Source organism: Tupaia chinensis, unplaced genomic scaffold (genome assembly GCF_000334495.1).
Source record: "Tupaia chinensis unplaced genomic scaffold, TupChi_1.0 Scaffold000659_1, whole genome shotgun sequence".
Taxonomy (NCBI): domain Eukaryota; kingdom Metazoa; phylum Chordata; class Mammalia; order Scandentia; family Tupaiidae; genus Tupaia; species Tupaia belangeri.
In genome coordinates this window covers 2011006-2034551 of record NW_006160181.1, presented here as the reverse complement: position 1 = coordinate 2034551, position 23546 = coordinate 2011006, and the positions used below count along the sequence as shown (strand labels likewise).

Genomic DNA, 23546 nt, shown 5'->3' with positions numbered 1-23546 from the left:
AAATAAATAAATAAATAAATAAAGTTAAAATAAATAAAGTTAAAGTAATTCTTTAAAAAAAAGGAGAAGAAAATATGGCACTTGTACTCTCTGGAATGCTATTCAGCCATAAAAAACGAGACCCTGACATTGGATAGAAAGTGGACAAATACGGAAGATTTAATGCTAAGTGAAGTAAGTCAGACTATGAAAAAGAGGCATTGTATATCTCCACTTAATATATACTGAATGTCTGTGCTCTCTAGTAGAAACTGAAAGATTGGAAGGTAAACAGCAGGGAGGCTAACTGTATATATTAGAGACAGTATAGAAGGGAGTAGGTAATGGGGGATGGGTCATAGAGGGTAGGACGGAGGGGATCAGAGAACACAGCAAACAAAACATTAAATAGACACAAAAATGAAAAGTGATCTATTGATGATAATCTATATGGTAATGTCTTTGATGACTTTACTAATGGGGACCATATTAATGCTGAGAAAAAACATATCATACATATTAAAGATGTACAGTGATTGAAGGTAAATTTTTTTTTTGGGGGGGGGAGAGATTTTCACTGTAGGGCGCGTGTGCTTGCCAGACAGACAGAGAGAGACATAGAGACAGAAAGCAAGAAATCACCCCCCAGGGGGGATGGTCACGCCGCAATCCCTTCTCCTCCATTCTCCTCTCGGGATCTTGGGCACGCACGCACATGCGCCCGGCGTGAGTTTTAAGCCACCGGGTCCGGGACACGAACCGCGGTTGACTACGTGGGAGTCCAGCAACATAGCCATTACGCTAACTGCTGGTTCCCAAGGTAAATTTTTTAAAAAGTGTCTGCAGAACTGTATTCCTTTCTGGAAGCTCTATGAGAGGATCTTTTTTTTTTTTTTTTATCTTTTCCAACTCTAGAGACTTCCTGCATTACTTGATTCATGGCTCTGTCCTCTATCTTCAAAGCTAAAAAATGTTGCTTATCTCTGACTATTCCTCTATATTCACATCTCCCTCTCTGATCACAGTCAGGAAAGGTCTTCTGATTTAAGGACCCATGTGTTTGAATTGGGTCTATGTGGAAAATCCAAAATAATCTCACTGACCTTAAGGTCCTTAACCATACCTTCAAAGTCCCCTTCAAAATGTAACATAACAAATTCACGGTTTCCAGGAGTTAGGACTTGGACATCTGCCCATTATTTGTTTCTTTTTTTTTGGAGTGAGGACATCTGGTTATTACCATTATTATTCTGCCTATTATACTGTTAAAACTGTTAAAGACATTTGAACAGTCTCCAGTTTGGAAGCTGTTATATATGAAGCTGAAATATAACATTCTTGTACATATCTTCTAGTAAGCATAAGAATTTATTTCTTTTGAGTATAGATTCAGAAATGAAGGATCATAGGATATGGATATGTCCAAAGTCAGTAAACAGCTACTAAATTGATTCTCAAATTAGTTGTGCAATTTACAAGCCCATTTCAGTGCAAGGTTATTCTAGTCACTTAAAATCTTTGCTAACACAGTATTGTCAGTCTTTCAAAATTCTAGCCATTCTTTGGGAACCAGCAGTTAGCGTAATGGCTATGTCGCTGGACTCCCACGTAGTCGACCGCGGTTCGTGTCCCGGACCCGGTGGCTTAAAACTCATGCCGGGCACGTGTGCGTGCGTGCCCAAGATCCCGAGAGGAGAATGGAGGAGAAGGGATTGCAGCGTGACCATCCCCCCTGGGGGGTGATTTCTCGCTTTTTGTCTCTATGTCTCTCTCTGTCTGTCTGGCGAGCGCACGCGCCCTACAGTGAAAATCTCTCCAAAAAAAAAAGATCAAAAAAAAAAAAATTCTAGCCATTCTTTTAGGTACTTAGTGGCATCACATCATCATTTAAAACTGAATTCCTCCAAAGAAAAATCATGTTGATCTTTTCTTTTTTTTTTTTTTAAGATTTTTTTTATTATTTAACTTTATTTATTTACTTACTTACTTTAATTTGACCAGAGAGGTACAGAGCAAAAGAGAGATAGGGAAAATGAGAAAGTAATTTGCCAGGTCCGGGACTTGAACCTCAGTAGGCCATGTGGGAGTCCAGCGCCCTTAACCATAGCACCTGCCAGAGCCTTTCTTTTCTTTTTTTTGAAATTGTTTTTAAAACATATTGTAATTATTGCATTTATTAAATGTATGTGTTAAGTGGGGACATACAATGCCTGTCTCTCATAGTCTGGCTTACTTGGCTTAACATTAAATCTTCCATATTTCTCTACTTTGTATCAAATGTCAGGGGCTCCTTGATTTTTATGGCTTAAGTAGTATTCTGTAGTGTATATGTGCCACATTTTTTCAATCCACTCATCTATTCTTGAACATTTGGGTTGATTCCATATCCTAGCAATTGTGAATAATGTTGCAATAAACATAGATATACAAGTATGTTTCTAATTGGGCGTTTTCTGATTTTTTTGATAGATGCCTTAGAGTGAAATTACTGGATCACATGGTAGTTCTATTTGTATGTTACCGAGGAACTTCCATATAGTTCTCCACAGTGGTTGTACTAATTTACAGTCCCACCAACAGTGTATGAGGGTTCCGTTTTAACTGCAGCTGCACCAGCACTTACCGTTATTTTTTTAATCTTTGCCATTCTGACTGGGGTTAAATGTGATTTTGATTTGCATTTCCCTTATGATAAGAGATATTTGTTGAGCATTTTTTCATAAGTTTTTTGGTTATTTGTATGTCTTTCTTGAGTTGTCTATTCAGCTCATTTTCCCGTCTTTTTATTGAATTGATAAATTTTGGGGGGGTAAGCTTCTTGAATTCCCTGTATATTCTGGTTATCAGTCCTTTATCTAAAGTATAGCTTGCAAATATATTCTCCCATTCTGAGGGTTTTCTCTTCACTCTATTGTTTCTTTTGCTGTACAGAAACATTTTAGCTTGATGTAGTTTCACTCTTTATTTTCAGGGTTATTGTTTGTGCTTTGAAGATCTTACTTAAGAGTTCTTTGCCTACTCCATTGTCTCAAAGAGTTTTCCCATGTTTTCTACCAGTAGTTTTATAGTTTGAGGATTATTTTATTATTTATTTATGTATTATGTATTTATTTATTTATTTATTTTGTGGCAAGGACACTTGACATGAGTTCTACCCATTTAACAACTATTTAAGTGCACAAAACAATATTATTAACTATAGATTTAATGTTTTACAGATGATCTCTAGAACTTACTCATCCTGTGTAACTGAAACTTTATATCTGTCAAACAGCAGCTCCCTATTAGCTGTGCCACTTCCCACTTCTGGCAAACACTGTTCTATGAGTTTGACTATTTTTAGATACCTCATATCAATGGTATTATTTAGTATTTGTCCTTCTATGACTGGCTTATTTTACTTAGCATAATATCCTCCAGTTTCATCTATGTTGTAACATAGCAGGATTTTCTTTTAGTTTGCTTATATCTTTTTTATTATTTTAATTTATTTTATACATTCAAGAACTGTACATCACTACAGCTTGTAAAATGAATTTACCCAACACTTTCCACCAGTCCAGTTAAAGATATCATACATGTTATCAACATCCACAATCTACCATTTCTGTGTCCTTCAAATGTCTTGCCTCTCTATTTTTCTCCTTGATCCCTTTCCTCTCACTCTTCTCCATCTCCTACTCTCTTTCCACATTGTTTTTATTGTCCATGACCATTTTTCATGCTTTGGTATCCTCTAATCTTTTAGTTTCTACCATAAAGTGTGGATAGTCAGTTCATTTTCACATCTTTTAATTGGGTTGATCATTTCTCCCTCCTCCAGGAGAACTGCTGGAGTTTCCTGTGTATTCTGGTATCAGTCCCTATTATGAGTCACGGTCTTCAAAAATATTCTCCCATTCTGAGGGTTGCTGATTCACACTAGTTACTGTGCCTTTTGCTGTGCAGAAACTTCTTAATATGATGTAATCCCACTTGTCTATTTTGGGGATTATTGCCTGTGTTTTGGGAATCTTGTTTAAGAAGTCTTTGCCTATGCCAATGTCTCTCAGAGTTTCCCCTGTGTTTTTCACCAGTAGTATTATAGTTTGAGGTCTTAGGTTTTTATCTTTGATCCTATAGTTCGAGGTTTTATATTTAGACCTTTGATCCATTTTTTAAAAAGAATTATTTATTTAATTTTATTTATCATTATTAATTTTTTAAATTTGCTAAAGGGTGCATGAGAGAGAGAGAGAGAGAGAGAGAGAGAAAGCAAACCACCAGGTCCAAGACTTGAACTACTATCAACCCTGTGGGAGTCCAGTGACCCAACCACCATGCCACCTGCTAGCCCCAATCTTTCATCCATTTTGAGTTGATTTTTTTTTTTTAATGATGAGAGATAGGGGTCCAGTTTCTTTTATTCTATAGGTGAATTTCTAGTTTTTCTAACACCAGTTGTTGTAGAGATTTTCTTTCCCCCACTGGATTGTTTTATATGCTTTGTTAAAAATCAGTTGACTATATTTGGGGGATTATTGCTGCATTCTCTATTCTTTCCTATTGGTCTAAATGCCTGTTTTTGTGCCAGTACTATGCTGTTTTGGATATCACAGCTTTGTAATACATTTTGAGGTCAGGAAGTGTGATGCTTCCTACTTTATTTCTTTTTCGCACAGTGTTCTTTGGTGATACAGAGCCTTTAATGATTCCAGAAAAAAAAAAAAGATTTTTTTTTCTATTTCTGTGAGAAATATCTCTGGTAATTTGATAGGAATTTCTTTGAATTTATAGATTAAATTGGGTAAGAATGACATTTTGATTGTTAGCTCTTCCAATCCAGGAACATAAGATGTCTTTTCACTTTTTTGTATAATTTTCTTTCTTTTTTCCTTTCATAGTTTTTTTCTTATAGAGGACTTTTACTTCCTTGGTTAGTTTTATACCTAAATATCTCTTTTGTGTGTACTATTGTAATGAGATTGTTTTCTTCCATTCTATTGCATTGTTGTTGTATAAAAATGCTATTGATTTTTGTTTGTTGATTTTGTATCCTCCCACTTTACTGTATTAATTTATCACTTCTAGGATTTTTTTTTTTGTTCTTTTGTGTGTGTGTGTGTGTGAATTCTTCTGGATTTACTGTGTATACAATTATGCCATATATAAATAGAAATACTTTTATTTCTTCTTCATGTTGATTATCTTCATGTATGTTTATTGAACATTTTAATATTTCTCCTATAAAGTTCTTATTCAGATGTTTTGCCATTTAAAATTAAATAATATTTTTGGTAATAATTTATAGATGTTCTTTACATATACTTGGTGCAACTACTTATATAAGGATACTTCAAAAGTTTGTGGAAAATGAAGTAACAATTTATTTTGGTGTAAAGCATTTTGATATTCATACACAATATTTTTCATAGCATGCATTTTCCTTGAATGGTTTGAAGACCTCCCATATGTGACATAAACTTCTTTCTCCAGCCTATGGCTTCTCTATTCATTTATTTATTTATTTTTTAACAATTTTTTTTTGGAGAGGTTTTTGAGATAGGGTGCGTGTGCTCGCCAGAAAGACAGAGAGATAGACAGAGAGACAGAAAGCGAGAAATCACCCCCTAGGGGGCATGGCTACACCGCAATCTCTTCTCCTCCATTCTCCTCTTGGGATCTTGGGCACGGACGCACCCACACGTGACCAGCCTGAGTCTTAAGCTGCTGGGTCCAGGACGGGAACCACAGTCGACTACATGGGAGTCCAGCGACATAGCCATTATGCTAACTGCTGGTCCCTCTATTCATTTTTAAAATGTCTTTTAGGATTAGGAGTTCTTAATTTTAACAATTTCTGTTTTTTAGTTTTCATCTTTATTTTTTCCGAGAGATTTTTGCTATAGCGTGTTTGAATTCACTGGAGAGAGAGAGAGAGAGACAGAGAGAGAGATAGATAAATAGATAGAGAGAAATCACCCCCAGGAGGATGGTCACACTTCAATATCTTCTCCATTCTCCTCTCAGGATTTTGGGCGTGCATGCACATGAGCCCTGTGTAAGTTTCAAGTCACTGAGTCTGGGACTTGAACTGCTACTGGCCATGTAGAAGTCCAGCACTTAAACCACTATACCACCTGCTGGTTCCATCTTTTATGACTTATGCTTTTTATGTCCTGTTTAGGAAATCTTTGTCTATCTTAGTCATGTGTATATTCTCTTCTTTTTTTATATAGAAACTTGATTATTTTAACCTCCATGTTTGAGTCCATGATTCACTTGAAGTAAATATTTTTGTAGCTTTGAAGTAGGGGTTAAGTTTTATTTTTTTCCTCACATGGATATCCATGTTGATATCCAAATGGCCATCATAATTTATTTAGAAAAAAATAACTTTTTCTCACTGAATTATAGTGGAGTTTTTGACCATATGTGTTTCTGGACTTTTTTGGACTTCGCATTATTGTATTTTTCTATTAAAACCAGAGCCACAATAATTAGTCACCAAAATATTATACTAGGTCTTGCTAACTAGTAGTGTGTAAGTCTTACACAGTTTTACATTTTATCCTTTTTTTTGCCCAATATTAGCTGGGGTATTCTAAGTTCTTTGAATTTCCATATGTGTTTGATAATTGGCCTGTCAGTTTCATAAAAAACTGCCAGAATTGAGATTTCTTTACATTTATACAAAAAAGGACAGAACTGACATTGAACAATATCCAATTTCCAACTATAAATATTGTGTTTCCCTCCACTTAATTAGGACTTCTTTAATTTCTCTCAGTAATAATACTCAATTTTCAGGCTAACCCATGGCCTGGTATAGTTAAAAGCAGCTGAATCCCAAATGATTGATAGTACTATGTAGGCCTCAGACTCAGAAGCTTGAGAAACACATCATGTGTGCATGCATGCATGCATAAATCCAAAAAGAAAGGAGAAATGGAGAAGGGATTGCAGCTTTACCATGCCCCATGGGAGATGTTTTCTCACTCTCTTGACCTTATATCTGCAAAGTGCACATGCATCTTGCAAATAGATTATACTATTCAGTTTTCAGTCTAAAGAACTTAAACATTTTCTAGATTTATTTCCACTTATTTATTTATTTATGTATTTTTTTATTTCCATTTATTTTGTAATTGCTGGTGTTATAAATGTTTTATTTGAAGTTTCTATTTGTAGGTTTCTGAGGAATCTCCATATTGTTCTCCAAAGTGGTTGTACTAATTTGTATTCTCACCAAAGGAGTAGGAGAGTTCCCTAGTACAGCCTCGCTAGTACTAATCATTATTTATTTATTTATTTATTTAGAGAGGCTTTTGCTATAGGGTGCATGCGCTTGCCAGCCAGCCAGAGAGAGACAGAGAGACAGAATGCGAGAAATCACCCCACAGGGGGGATGACCACGCCGCAATCCCTTCTCCTCCATTCTCCCCTCGGGATCTTGGGCACGCATGCACATGTGCTGGGCATGAGTTTTAAGCCACCAGGTCCAGGACGCGAACCGCAGTTGACTATAGAGGAGTCCAGCGACATAGCCATTACACTAACTGCTGATCCCATCATTATTTATTTTTAAAATTTTAACCATTCTGACTAGGTTTAAGTGGTATTTCGTTGTGGCTTTCATTTGCATTTCCTTATGATAAGAGATGTCAAACATGTTTACAGGGTGCTAATAAATAGAAATACAAGTGATTTCTTATAAGTTGAATTTTATCTAGTATCCTTGTTAAATTCAGTTATTATTACTATATTTTTTGTTCTTTTTCTTTTTTAAAGACAGAATCTTGCCAGGCGCAATGCTCCTGCCTCAGCCTCCCAGCTAAGACTACAGGCATATATTACATCACCCAGCTCCTTTTTATAGAGAATCTCACTTTGTTGTTGATGCCAGCCTCAAACTGGAGATCCTCCTACTGTAGCCCCCCTCTGGGATTACAGGATACCACGCCATGCCCTGCCTTTAAGTTGGAACCAAACCTGAGCTTCCCATGTGATTCCTGCCTGCATAGTATCTTAGCAGCATGTGCTGATGTAGTCTGTCTTACATATTCTTTTTGATTTTATACAAACACAGCTATGGCATCTGACATAATGACAGGTTTTTTTTTTTCTAATCTGAACATTTTATATTATTATAATCTTTTACATCTATTTTGATGAATATATGATGTTTCTTCTTTATTTTGTTAATGTTAATAAATCATTGATTCTCAATTTTGAAACAGTTCTTATATATATATATATAGAACAAATCCCATTTGATGATCAGCTTTGTGTGTTGACATGCTAGGCTATAGTCCCCAGTTATTCAATTCACTAATTCAGGTATTGTTGTGAAGGCATTTTAAAGAGGTTATTAGCATTTATAAGTAGTTAACTTTAAGTGGAGGAGATTATTTTTGATAATCTGGTGGACTTGATCCAACCCATCAAAAGACTTTAAGAATCAAATGGAGGGTTTTCTGAGAAAGAAGAAATTCTTCTCTGGGTTTAGTTTCAGTTTCTGCCTGAAAGTTCATTTCTTTCTCTTTCTTTCTTCTTTCTTTCTTTCTTTTTTTCTTTTCTTTTCTTTTCTTTTCTTTTCTTTTCTTTTCTTTTCTTTTCTTTTCTTTTTTTTCTTTTCTTTTCTTTTCTTTCTCTTTCTTTTTTTCCAATCTGAAACCAGCCACTGTTTATTTACTGACCAGATTACAAAATTAATCATGGTGGATACCTTAGTCCATCCTTCTAATAAGTCTGTTGATCTAGTCTTCCCTGTTGCCAGCATCTCCACCTTTTACAAAATGGGTGATATTTTTCTTTGTTCTACTTCGTGGAGAAGATAATTTGAAGGACCATAGGAAATATTTGCTTCTTTGAAGTGTTTTCCAACAGTATAGATTTCGTGTATCAGATCCCCCATGCAGATGATGCCAAATTTACCAAGAGATCGAGAGCTATCTATGAAAACAATTTGCTTCTTATTGATTTTACCATAACCACATTTGTAGATCGGTTCATTTACTGACTTCAGGTTTGGATACCCCCATGCAATATAGGGTTCCACAATTCTCAGAATGTTAATTGAGGTGCCATTGAAGATCTGGCGAAGATGAAGAAGCTGCAATACTTTTGAACCTTTAGGCTCACTCCATTGTTATCTCTGATCCTGATGACAAACATCAATTTGGGTTTTGCAGGTCATAAAAGTTGTCAGCTTTTCTTGCCACCCTGGCCATGCGAATCTCAATTCTGTACATCTGCCTATATTCCTTAAAATAGTGCTTACCTTTTTCATAGATAAGCTTCCTCCTTGCCTTTCAAAGCATCTTTTGAGCAAACTTTTCTCAGGAACTTGATCTTTGGCCCCGCAAAATTCCTTTGCTTTTTCTTAAGGGTTTCTGGTACAGCAGGAGCCTTTTTCTTGGTTTCTGCTGCTGCAGGAACCTTCTTTTTCTTCTCTTAAATGCCCTACCCTCTGTGGTTCCAGCCAGAAAAAAGGAATGCCTGAGTTTCTGACCTGCTTTATCTACAGCCTGCTCCAGGGATTTCACACTTGCCTAGCCTGGTTAAACAACTGTGTGTGAGCCAATTCTTAGCATTGGTAAGAATCTCTCTTTTTACCCACCATACACACACACACACACACACACACACCTGACTCTATTTCTGTTTTTCTGGTGAAAAACCTCAGTAGTACAGATTTTGCTACCAAGAGTGGAGTATGAAGGAACAGAATCTTAAAAACAAGTTTCCTGAGTTAATTATAGGTTTTCTGCAGTTGATTTTCTAATCTGATTAGATTTAAAGGTGCTGATAATCCTATTCCCAATTGTAAAGAGGGCACTGGTAGCACTGGTATGATGTGGCAACAGAGAAATGCAAAGTATTGGCATTGGATACTACTAATCAAATATCTATTTCTTCTCTTTGGAAGAGTTTGTGTAAGATTGATATTATTTCTTCCTGAAAAAATTGGACAAATTCACAATGGTGTTTTCTTTGTGTGAACATCTTCGAAGGAAAAGTTAAATTATCTTAATAATATAAACTTATTTCATCTGAATTTTCTATTTTATTGGCATAGTAGTGGTGGTCATAACAATGTATAATCTGCAGTTATTTCCTCTTTTTGTTTCTGATGTTGGCCATTTGCATTTTCTTTTTTGTTTTCTTGATCAATTTTATTACTTTTTAACTTCATCTATTTTAATTATCTTTTATAAATTTTATTTTTTTAATAGATTTTAGTTTTTTTATGACATTTTCAGTGCTCCAGCATTTGATTTCATTGATCTTCTTTATTGTATGCATATGTTCTGTTTAATCAATTTTCTCTTTATTATTTACTTATTTATTTCTGCATTTTTTGGTTTAATTTGGTGTTCTAGCTCCTTAAGACTGGAACTTAAATCTCTCTCTATTTTTTTCTTTTCTAATGTATATACTTAAAGCTATAAAATTTTCTCTAAGGAACTGCTTTAGCTGCATCAGAGATTTCACTGTGAGTCAGCCCCAAATATGTTCTACTTTGTCATGTGACTTCTTCTTTGACTGAGGGGTCATTTAACAATGTGTTGCCGGACCAGTTGTTGACATGGTGGTTGAGGCAGCTGAATCTTAAATTGTCAAACGAGCAGTTCTGATCCTGGGCCCAGAGTTTTGGAAGGCAGTCATCTGTGTATTTGTACTGGAGTCCTGAGGGGAGGGAGAGATGTAGGAGAGGTGATTCCTCATAGGGGTGCTTTCTTACTCTCCCTCTCTCTCTCTATGTGTTGCTTTCACCCTCTGGCAAAAGGTTTTTAAAGATTGTTTATTTAGTCTTTTATTTAGCATCATTATTATTTTTTCACTTTTGATACAAGCGCTCAAGAGAGAGAGGAGAGAGAGAGAGAGAGAAAAAAAAACCAAGCCTCCAGGTCTGGGACTCTAGCTGTGGTTGGCCATGTGGGAGTCCAGCACCCCAACCACCACGCCACCTGGTAACCCTACACTCTGGCAAAATTTAAAAAATAAAATAAAATCAATGTATTGCTTAATTTTCAAACATTTGGAGATTTTTCTCATTATCTTTCTCTTTTTGAGTCCTGGTATACTTTTAAAAAAATGTATTCATGATCGAGTACATGTACTCTTGAGAGAGAAAGAGAAATAGAGAGAAGGAAGAGGAGGAAAGACAGAGATGAGAGCCCTCCACTGGGTATTATCATACTGAAATCCCCTTCCTCCATTCTTCCAGCTCATCGACCTTGTAGACATGCCCAGAATGTTTTAAACCAACCAGGCTGAGGATTCTAATTATAGTTCCCTTGTGGGATCCAGCTTCTCTTGAGCAGCACATTATTGTTGCACCACAGAGCTGGCTCATGTCCTAATAGAATCTTCTGGTGGTCAAAGAGTATAAAATTTTAGATCTCTAAAATTTTCAAGTCTTGGTTTCTGATCTAAGACATAGTTTATTTTAGTCATTGTCCCATATACATTGGAAAAGAATATGTGTTCTGTTATTCAATGTGTGCTCTATAGATGTCCATTGACTTAGTTTGGATTATCATTCCCATTCTTACTGCTGTTCTGTTAGTTACTGAGGGTAGTTTGTTACTATCTTCACTATTATTTTGTATTTCACTATCTCTTTTAGTTCTGCTATTTTTTCTTTATTGTAGTTAGTAGTTAGTTTTTCACATGGTTTAACTTTTCCATTCTTTCACTTTTTACTTTTAGGCTTTTGTCATAGAGTGTACTAGAGAGAGATGGGGTCGTATGGAAGAGGATTGGTGATGGGGAAGAGGAAGAGAGAGAGAGACAGAGAGAGGTGAGAAATCACTCCTCCCTCCCCCCAGGGAGGATGCCACATTACATTCCCTTCTCCTCCATTCTCCTCTTGGGATTTTGGGCATGCATGTGCACACATTGTTTTAAACCACCGGATTCAGGACTCAAACCATGATTGACTATGTGGGAGTCCAGCACCTTAACCACCATGCCACCTGCTGGCCCCTCAGTATTTTACTTTTAACCATTCTGTGTCTTTATCTATGATAGGTGTTTCCTGTAAACAACATGTAACATCTATTCTGATAGTCTTTGTTTTTTAAGTGGAGTATTTAGACCATTTACATGTAAAGAAATTACTGTAAATAAGTAGGTTTAAGTTTACCATTCTGCCATTTTATGATTATTATTATTTCTTTCATTTTTTTCTTGCTTCTTGTTTTTATAATTTTCTTCTGTGTAATATTTTTATTTCATTTGTCCTCTATTAGCTCTTTAAGTACATTTCCTTTGTTTTCAGTTTGATGGTTACTTTAGAAATTAAAATGTCCTTGGGACCAGCAGATGACATAATGGTTGCCTCGCTAGACTCACATGTAGTCGACCATGGTTCAAGTCCTGGACCTGGTGACTTAAAACTCATGCCGTATGCATGCGTGTGTATGTGCCTTGAATCCTGAGAGAAGAATGGAGAAGAAGGGATTGCAGCATGGCCATCCCCACCAGGGGGCGATTTCTCGCTTTCTGTTTCTGTCTCTCCAATGAGCACATGTGCCCTATAGCAAAAATCTGTCTAAAAAGAAAAAAAAAAGTTAAAATGTTCTTTCTTGAATTTTTTTCAGCTCACCTTAAATTGGTATTTTTGCTACATCCTAAAAATGCAAAGACTTTAACTCCATTTACCTTTTGCTATTATTGTATTTTATTTTCGCATGCAATGTCAATTCCCATTTTTTGTTGTTTTCCACAGTCAGTATGCACTTACAATTGCTCATATAGTTACCTTTTCTCAAGAAATTTTTGTTTCCTACAATTTTATGCTTCTATGCAATTATCGTAGTGTGAGGTCATTGGAGACAAGCTCTTCTATCTTTGTGTGTGTGTGTTTGTGTGTGTGTGTGTGTGTGTGTGTGTGTGTGTGTGTGTTTGTCTTTTTTGGAAAATACCATTGTTTTTTTCTTTTTTTTTTTTGGAGAGGTTTTTCGCTATAGGGCGCATGCGCTCGCCAGACAGACAGAGAGAGAGACATAGAGACAGAAAGCGAGAAATCACCCCCCGGGGAGGATGGTCACGCCACAATCCCTTCTCCTCCATTCTCCTCTCGGGATCTTGGGCACATACGCACACGCGCCTGGCGTGAGTTTTAAGCCACCGGTTCCGGGACTCAAACCACGGTCGACTACATGGGAGTGCAGCGACATAGCCATTACGCTAACTGCTGGTTCCCTTTTCTTTTTTTTTAAAGTTTGCTGTAGGTGGTGTGTACTTGCTAGAGAAAGAGAGAGCAAGAGAAAGTGAGAAAGAACCCTTCTTCCCCCCAGAGGGGATGGCCACACTACAGTCTCCTCTCCTCCATTCTCCTCTTTGGATTTGGGGCATGCACACACATGGGAAAAGCTTGTTTCTGGGGTATTCAGCCTCTGAGCCACAGACAGCTACCTATCCTTATTATTGTGATGTAATAATAATAAAGATAAAGTACAAAATAAATGTAACGCACTTGAATCATACCCCGTCCTGGTTCATGGAAAGATTGTCTTCCACGAAACCAGTTCCTGCTGCCAAAATGACTGGGGACTACTGTAGCCACCAGGTCTGGGGATTGAACCATACAGTCAGCCACCTGGGATTCAGCTGCTTTCACTACCATGCCACGGCTGGCTGTTAACATCTTTTTAAAAGATCTTATACATGGCAGAGAATTCTCTGCAGATTTTCCTCAAACAGTTTGAAGATGAGATTCTATTATATTCTGAATTCTATAATTTCTGTTAAAAAATCATCCATAATTCTCTTTGTTATGCCTTTGAAAATAGTGTTCTTTCCTCTTTCTGGCTACTTTTGAGATGATTCTTATGCTTTACTTTTCTATAATTCCACTATAATTCACTTAGGTGTGGTCTTCCTTACATGATCATGCTTAAGGTTTATTTGACTTTTTGAATCTGTTTTGTTTTTCTTTTTAAATCAGATTTTGAAAATTCTTAGCCAGTATTTAAAGATTGATCTGTTTTATTTTCTCTCCTTCTGTACTCTAGTTATAAGGCATGCACACTCTGTATATGAGACCACTTGAGCATTACCCACTTGTTCACTCTATTCCATTTTTTTCTCCATATTTTCCGCTTTGTGTTTACATTTGTGTATTTTTCTACTGACCTTTTTTAAAATTCACTTATTCTGTCTTCTGCCATTCTAGATCTGCAGCTGGACCTACCCAGTAAGTTTCTAACTCCAGATACTATGTCTTTTAATTCTAGGATAGTCAATTTTTTTTTTTACCAGTTCTAATTAATTGTTGATTGATGTTCTTTTCTTTTTCATCTATTTTACCTATCTTTTCCTATGGTTTCTTTTTTAAAGAATTATTTATTTATTTTTATTTATTATTATTCTTTTTTTAAGATTTGTTATAGGGCACATGTGCTCACCACAGAGAGACAGACAAGAGAGGGAGAGTGAAAGATAGAGAAAGAGAGAGCCATCAGGTCAGCCATGTGGGAGTTCAGTGTTTAACCACCATGCCACCTGCCAGCCCCACTCTATATATTCTTTAATATATTTATTATAGTTATGTTAAAATTCTTGCCTAAATTCCAGCATCTGAATAATTTCTCAGTCATTACTTTTTCTCTTTATATTTATAACTTCTTTTCTCTGCATCTTCCTATGACTGATATTTTTTTGTTTTGTTTTTTTAAACTTGAGTATTCTGGATGACACCTTGTAGAGGCTCTGGATCACATTACCTTCTTCTGAAAAGTGTTGAATTTTGTTTTGGCAGGCAGGTAAATTACCAGAGGATTATCTTGATTCTGCTGACACTTAGCTTAAGGCTTTGTTAGAAGAGCTGTTTCCTTACTTGCAGGGTGTTCTCTATTCTTAGGGGATGAATAGCAAATATCTTTCTGAAGTCTGAACTGAAAGCTCAGGGTATACTCCAGGTTTGTTTCACTTTACCAGTTTCAAACTTCAGCTGCTTTCTTACTAGTGCTGTACAGCTGCTAATACACCTTTGGTTCTCTTGTGGTTCTTCTCTCCCAGGCCTTCAGTAACATTCTCTGCATGAGCGGCCAAGGACCCACTAGGACATTTTAATGTAGACTTTTGGGTATTCTTCTCTGTGCTCTTACATTGTGCCACTGCAACTGGGCTTAGAGATGGCTTGGTGAATTCCACAGAAATTCTGTTAGTATGTTAATTTGAATCTCATTAAATCTATAGATTATTTTAAAAAGGCTGACATTTTTAAGTATTGAATTTTTCTATCCATGAACATAGTGTCTTTCTACATATATATGTATATATAGGTCTTCATTGATATCTTTCAATTAAATTTTATAATTTTCTTCATAAATAATATACCTTTTATAATAAAATTTACTTGGAGTATTTAATATTTTAGTTGCTATTATAAATGATATATTTTAATTGGTGTTTCTCTCTTACTTTAAATTTTTTAGTGATTATACACATACACACTCATTTTATATATATATATATATATATATATATATATAATGGCACATGCACACACACATATATATAAAATGAGAGCAAAAAGGAAAAGAATGATAAGAAGTATTCTTGGTACAGTCTGTCATGATATGATCCTCTTGTCCTAGCCTCCAGGTCAGCTAGGATTACAGGTAGGTGCCGCCACTCCTGGCCTTTTAAGGTTAGCCCAGGAATTTAACCTGGGTATCTCATGTGTTTCCAGCATCCTATAGAAGTACTCTTACATTTGTGCCACTGCAACTGGGCTTGTGCATGGTATTTCAAAAAAAATTATACTTGCTGAAACTGACTTCTCAGCACCATTTTGTCTCGGCAGCAGTGACCGCGGCGCTATCGTATTTTATGTTTCTGGCGAGAAGGGAGCCGAGTCTTTTTCAGGTGGATTTGCTTTAGTGTGGCACCCTTCCACCGTTCCCTTTAGGTCACCAACTTGTGACGGTCGGAGGAGTAGCAGGACAGTCAAAAAGAAAAGAGGACATCTCAGTGATGCAAATCCCAAAGTATTACTGAGACTGTGGAAATGATGTTAGACAAAAAGCAAATTCTAATGGTTTTCTTATTCGAGTTCAAGATGGGTTGTAAAGCAACAGAGACAGCAACATCAACAATACATTTGGCACAGGAACTATTAATGAATGTACAAAAGCAGTGGTTCAAAATGTTTTGCAAAGAAGAGCCTTGAAGATGAAGAGCCTAGTAGCTGGCCATCAGAAGTTGACAGTAACCAACTGAGAGCAATCATCAAAGCTAATCCTCTTGCAACCTTAGGAGAAGTTGCTGAAGAACTCAGTGTCAATCGTTCTACAGGTCATTTGGCATTTGAAGCAAATTGGAAAGGTGAAAAACTTGATAAGTGGGTGCTTCCTTAGCTGACTGAAAATCAAACAAATCATTTTGAAGTGTTGTCATCTCTTACTCTGTGCAACAAGAGCAAACCATTTCTCAGTCAGGTTGTGTGTAATGAAAAGTGGATTTTACACAACAATCAGCAATGACCAGCTCAGTGGCTGGACTGAGGAGGAGCTCCAGAACACTTCCCAAAGCCAAACTTGAACCCAAAAAGAAAGGTCATGGTCACTGTTTGGTAGTCTGCTGCCAGTCTGATCTACTACAACTTTCTGAATCTAAGCAAAACTATTACATCTGAGAAGTATGCTCACCACATTGGGGCGATACACTGAAAACTGCAGGGCCTGCAACCAGCATTGGTCAACAGAAAGGGCATATTTCTCCACAATATCTGACCATATGTCATACAATCAATGCTTCAAATGTTGAATGAATCAGGCTATAAAGTTTTGCCTCATCCTTCATATTCACCTGACCTCTTGCCAACCAGCTACCACTTCTCCAAGCATCTTGACAACTTTTTTTTTTCAGGGAAAACACTTCCACAACCAGCAGGATGCAGAAGATGCTTTCCGAGAGTTTGTTGAATCCCAAAGCATGGATTATAGACATCTCAGTTGTTCAGCTTACATGATTCTGACTGAAAAATTAAAGTTGAAAAGACTTTCTTTTTGGTAGGTGCCAGAACTATTGTATCCAGATCAACTGCACACAAGAATAGAGCTTTCAGTGGAAATTTTAAGCAAGTGGGATCAGGATACTGAATCATTTGTTCAAAGAATTTTGACAAGAATTACCAGTACAATTCTGAAACATCGCACAGTCAGAATAGTGGTTACCAAGAAGTGGAAATGATCCAGTCAAAGCAAAAGTGGACTGGTCAAGAGCAAAAATCTTTTTAATGGGATGATAAACACATTTTGCTTGTTGACTTTATGGAAGCCAAAGAATGATAACACGTGGTTATTGTATTTTGAGAAAATGAGCTGAAACTTTAGCAGAAAAATGCTTGGACGAGCTTCACAGAAGAATGTCTTTCACTAGCAGTGCTCCTGCCATTCCCCTCATCCCACTGAGGGTATTTTGGGGAGAGTTTCATTGGGAAATCATTAGGAATCCATACTTTATAGTCTTGATGCAGCTCTTTCTGACTTTTGTTTCCTAATCTTAACAAATATTATTTTTGAAAGATACCCATTTTCTTCAGTTACTAATGTAATAAAGACTATATTGATGTGGTTAAAAAAATTATACTTGCTAATTGTTTATTGCTGGTATGTAGAAATACAAACAATATATTTTTTTAATTTGCTATTGAGTGTATACACTTGCTGGAAAGAGACAGAGAGAGAGAGAGAGCGGAAGTGAGACAGCATTCCCGGGGTGGGGGTGGGGGTGGGGGGGAGATCATGCCACGGTCCTTTCTCCTTTATTCTCCGCTTGGGATTTTGCTATTGGCCATGTGAGATCCACCCACCTTAACCACCATACCACATGGCAGGTCCCAACTGATTTTTGTGTAGCAATTGTTTTGATTGCCAGAAGGTGTATGCACTAGCGCAAGAGAGAGAGGGGGAGAGAGAGAGAGAGAGAGAGGGAGAAAGCACCTCCAGTGGGGGTGGTCATGCCACAATCCTTTTTCCTCCATTTCGCCATGCCATCAGGATTTGAGGAAGATATCTTCATACACCCCACATATTTTTCAAGCCAGTGGGCCTGGGATTTGAACTGTAGTTGGTCTTGTACTCCTGGCCTTAGTGATCACATTTTCAACTTTCTTACTAGACTCTTTTTACAAAGTATAATTTTTCTATAGATTTTTGTGTTTTTAATAGACAATCAGAACATTGATGGGTAATAATACTTATATTTCTTCTTTTAAATTCTCTCTCTCTGTCTCTCTCTGTCTCTGTCTCTCTCTCTCTCTATATATATATATAAAGGACACCTTTTTTCCTATATATATATATATATAAAGGACACCTTTTTTTCTCTTATTGTGCTGGACATGGTGATAGCAATATGTTTATCTTATTGCTGTTTTTAAAAGGAAGGTGCATGTGTGTGTGTGTGTGCGAGTGCACGCTTGCGTGCACGCGCTCATTGGAGGGGCAGAGGGAGAGAGAGAAAGAGAGGGAGAAAGAAAGTGAGAAAGCACCCTCCCTTCCCCCACCATGGCTGATAGGAATTCCTTTTCTTTCCTTTCTCCTTTGGGATTTTGGGCATGTGTGCACATGGGCCCAGAATGCTTCTCAATCCACTGGGTTTGGGACTCAAATCATAGTTGACCATATGGAATCCAGCTACCCCAACTACCATACCACCAACTAGCCCAAAATGAAGACTTTTTAACATTTGAGCAAAGATTTATAAATTGACTGTCACATGTAAGAGCTCAGAAACTAGCCCCTCCCCCATAAACAGGCCCTAGCTTTTCCACTTTCTTTCTCTGAATGTCAATGTTTTCCAATTGTTAAAATACAAGGCTTGACCTGTAAGAGTGATTTTCAAATTGCATGAGTTAAAGGTTTTTCAAGTCACAAATTTCTGTGAAATGATGTTCAAGTGCTAGACAAATGGTAGCAAGAACCAAAGGTTTGAGACACTTATAAAAGAGGAGCCAGCAGATAATATAATGGATATAATGATTATGTTGCTGGAGTCCAATATAGTCAACTGAGGTTAGAGTCCTGAACCTGGTGGCTTAAAACTCATGCTGGCAGCGTGTGCATGCCTGCCCAAAATCCCAAGAGGAGAATAGAGGAGAAAGAATTGTAATGTGGCCACCCCCCTTAGGGAGGTTATTTCTCTCTTTCTGTCTCTCTGTCTCTCTGGTGAGCACACATGCCTTATAGTAATAATAATAATAATAAAAGAACTAAGAGAAAAAGAGACACTTATAAAGAAGAATTTGAAGTTGAAAAAAAGAAAGGCCATGTGCTTGATATTTTACCCTGAGAAATGAGAAAAGACCACTACTATTCATGGGAAGCTGAGGATCTTGACCTAGGGTTCTTTAAAGCACATAATGGAGCATGTTCTCTTAAGCTGTCCGTTTTAGAAGCCCTTCAAGCTCTCCTTTCTCTGGTCTTCTTTCTTCCCTGATGTCATAATTATAGCAGCTCAGAGGATGGGATATAAAAATGTCTCCGTGTTTCCCTTTGAAATTATATTCTTTTGAATAATTTCACTCAACATCTTCTCAAAATAAATATATCTTGATGCCGCAATCTACCCCTCGTTTCAGCCAGAGCCAGGTTATGGGCACATGGGTGATACTGGGAGCAATCTCTGGGCCAAACTCGGAATCTTCCCATTTGGGTCAGCCTAGCAGTGTGTCATGATTTACTGTTCTGCTACCATCGGGCCCTTCAACATATGTTTTTTAAAGCACCTGCTCTGTGATAGACTATATACTGTCTGCTGGGAATAAAATGGTGGTCTAGACAGTTTCTGCCCTCAGAGGCTGGTGGGGAAGGAGGGTGAGTACATGGACAGTTGTGTTAAAATTACATAAATCTGGGATACTGAGAGAGCGCTCGCTCTCAGGGGATTCAGGGACAATGTTAAATTGGTATTTGACTTATGCATAGATAAATATTTAATGCTAGTAAGCAATACCCAGAGTGTAATTAAATATGTTAACTTTTGTTACAGTATTGAATCCATGTTATTTAGTTTTTTCTTCACAAAAATCCCTGAGGGAAATATTAGCACTTGATTTTATAGAAGACATGAAAGCTCAGTATGTTTTAAATACCTCATTAAAACCTTGTTTTAAGCACTATGCTAAATTATAGGTGACTGGGGGAAATTTCAAATACAAATAAAATTTTCATTGGCATGTTTTGACTGATATGTATTATATAATTAATTATATTAAAAAATAACTGCTGAAGACCAAAATTATAAAGTTCAATAGGATCTCAAATAGTTGAGTGTCTGGAAGAAAATGCCCAGAGAGGATTATTCCTTGGTTGGGAAGAGGCCCAGTAGGTTCCTGGAGGGCCTTAGAGATGCAAATTACCCAGGCCTAACTTTTTTTTTTTAAGAGATTTTTTCCTATAGGGCACGTGCACTTGCCAAAAAGACAGAGAGAGACAGAAAGCAAGAAATCACCTTCCATGAGGGATGACCACAGTCACAGGGCCGCAGTCCCTTCTCCTCCATTCTCCTCTCGGGATCTTAGGCACACACGCACTCATGCCTGGCGTGAGTTTAAGCCACCAGGTCTGGGACTCAAACCACAGTTGATTACATGGGAGTCCAGTGACATAGCCATTATGCTAACTCCTGGTCCCACCCAGGCTTAATATTAATTAGACCTTTCTCCTCCTCTGGGTTTGAAGACCCATTAGAGAATTAATACCTCAGGCTAATCTTTTGGATGAATTGTAACTAATTATGCTCAGGCCTACCTAGAACTTCATTAGGTCCATAGATAGGATGGGAAGAGGGCAGCACTGATGCCTAAACACTTCTAAGTCCTGTCCTTTGTCACTACCTCACCAGTCTTGCTCATGCCCTAAGGTAATTATAGGAAACAATTATTGGGTACTTACTGTATACAAGACTCTCTGCAGAGGACTCTCATTGTCTCACTTCACTCCTACGAAGTGGGTACTATGATTATTCTCATTTCATAGGCCAGGAAATGGAAGTCCTAGAGCAGAGGTTGGCAGACTCCTGACCATTGACCTAGTCCAGCCAAAATGCATGGGTGTGTAAATGAAGTTTTATTGGAACATAGCCATATCTTTCATTTACATATTATCTATGGCCACATTCATGCTACAATAGCACAGTTGAAGAGCTGTAACAGAGGTAATATGGTCCATAAAGCCTAAAATATTTTCTATCTGATCCTTTGCAGAAAAGGCTAACTTACCATTCAATGGAAGCTTTTCAGAAAGAGGCTGAACTGGGATGTGATCCTCTGCAGTCAGACACTGGAGCCTGTACTTGTGATTATGTGTGCAACCACCTCATCAAAACTGATCTTTGTTCAGCCCACACCTCACACATAGCCTGCACTTTGAAGGACTCCACACTTGGTTTAATGCTCTTTCATTCTTGAAATTCTTAATCATTTTTGAGAAGGGATGCTGTGTTTTCAGTTTGCCTCAGGCCCTGAGAATTGCATAACTAGTCCTGTATATTGTAACTGCCGCTGTTGAGGAAAAGATTGGAAAACTCGCCCCTCAACTATCCATTCTTCTTTCTTGTATTCCTGAGCCTGAATGAGGACCCCGGGCTGCCCCCAGTCCTTCATCCTGAGACCATCCTGAAGACAAACCTGAGGTCTCTACCTCAGCCTGTGATGCTTTCATGAATTTGTGCATAGTCATTGGGTGAAAGACGAGAGAAGTAGATTTGAATCTGGTGACGAAGGACCTCCATGTCTTTGTTTAGACCTACATACTCCTTCTTCACGGAGTTCACAAATTAGAGGGGTCCCAGGAAATCCAGCCCCTAAAGACACCATGAAACTTTGTTTCTCACCACTTTCTACTTTTTGAGAATTAGGACCTTATGATTTGCTTTCCCCTCAGGTGCGTGTGTTTGTTTCATCTCTCACTCCCTCCTCCAGGGAACCTGTTCAACTGTCCCGTGGCTTGGGACAATTTAGTAGTCAGAAATGTGCCTCAACTTTCTCCACTATGGGCTTGGGTCTGGAGATGGGTAAGTAATCGGTCATGCTGAGAAGAGAGCTGAAGGCAGTGATCTTGTGACCTGTTTTCTCCTGGGTGCTCTGAAGGAGACCATCATGTTGAGGCAGTTCTCGCAAGCTTCCCTGGCACCTGCTAGTGATTGGGACCCAGAAGTGCCCCTCCCCATGGACTTGCTCATGATGCCAGCTGGAGCGCTTACTGGGGATAGAGGAAATGGATAATGGATGGCCATACCACTGGAATGAACAGAACGTGGCTCTACAGCTGAAAACCTAAGGTGGGTTGCTGGGCAGGTTGTCTGAGAGTCATAGCTAGGGAGATCCTCAGCTCTAGTCAGAGCTGAACTGAGTTGGGTTGAGCCAAAAGGATCAGTGGGCCTGCCCAGGCCATGAGAACAGAACCTTAGTCACTGGCCACAGATTATATCAGCCTGTGAGCCTAAGAACCTGGGCAGTTTAGTCCTTCTACAGTAGGGGGCAGCAAAAATCCAAAATCTGTGGAGGCATTCCAGGCTTCCTTTTGTGTATGGTCCCCAGGTCCTGTAAATTTCCCTGTTGCTGAACCCAGATGCTAGAAACAGGCAGGACAAGGCAGGGGCAAGAGAGATGAAAATGCTAAAAAAGAGATGAAATTAATGTTGACGGAATGATTTCCTAAAATGAGATTTTCTTAAACCAGAAGAAACCAAAATACAGACATCTGAATCGTCATTGAAAGTGTATTCCACCCATTTCCCTTCCCTAATCCATTGCTTAAGAAAGAGCATTTTAACTGAGGACCAACTAAAGAAGTTCCACATTCTAGTTCAGTGCATGAAATTGTGCTACGTCACCACATTTTATAAAGGGCCTGATCTCCCTACATCCAGCTCTACTGGGAAGAACCCACTGGTGTGAACTCCCCCTCTCTGGTGTCCCTCCTGTTTTCTTTGCCCTTCCCCATGTCCCCATGAACTACTGTAGATCTTGGAGCAGGCACAGAAGGAAGTTTTGAAGGTATTTCACTTGAGCCCTGCACGCCCCCCCCCCCATGTCCCTCACTTCTTACCTTTCACTTGATGTGATGGAAGTCTCATCCATGCATCAAGAAACTGCTCGGCACGACCCCTCCCAGAAGACTCCTTGCCTCCTTCTCCACCCTATTCTACCCCATTCCCCAGCTGGTCTCAATCACTCCCTCCTCTGTAACTTCCTAGGACACTGGGTATCTGCGTTCTATAATCTATCTTCTGGCATTGCTCTCTTAACGTATTATTTACCTTATCTAATGTAATAGTTATTCTTTGGTGTAGAATAAGCAAAATGGAACTATAATACAATTCTTTATCTGACTTAGCAATAGGAAGGCTTTGGAACTAGACTCTCCTAGACCCGGATAAGCCCCTAGTATTATCATTAAATTGAGATATAATTCACATAATATAAAATTCACAAAACTGTGCAGTTCAGTTTTTGTTTGTTTGTTTTTTCGTATAATCACAAGGCTGTGCAACTGTCATAGCTATCTGACTGCAGGTTCTTTTTTAAAGTTGCCAGAGGGCTCAAACAATCACTGAAGAGA

At 38.0% G+C, this 23546-nt stretch overlaps 1 pseudogene; it reads left to right on the top strand.

Moving 5' to 3' along the window:
• LOC102488606 (histone-lysine N-methyltransferase SETMAR-like) overlaps positions 1–16992 on the top strand; it is a 46536-nt pseudogene extending 29544 nt beyond the window's left edge.
• Positions 16993–23546: the final 6554 nt, after the last annotated feature.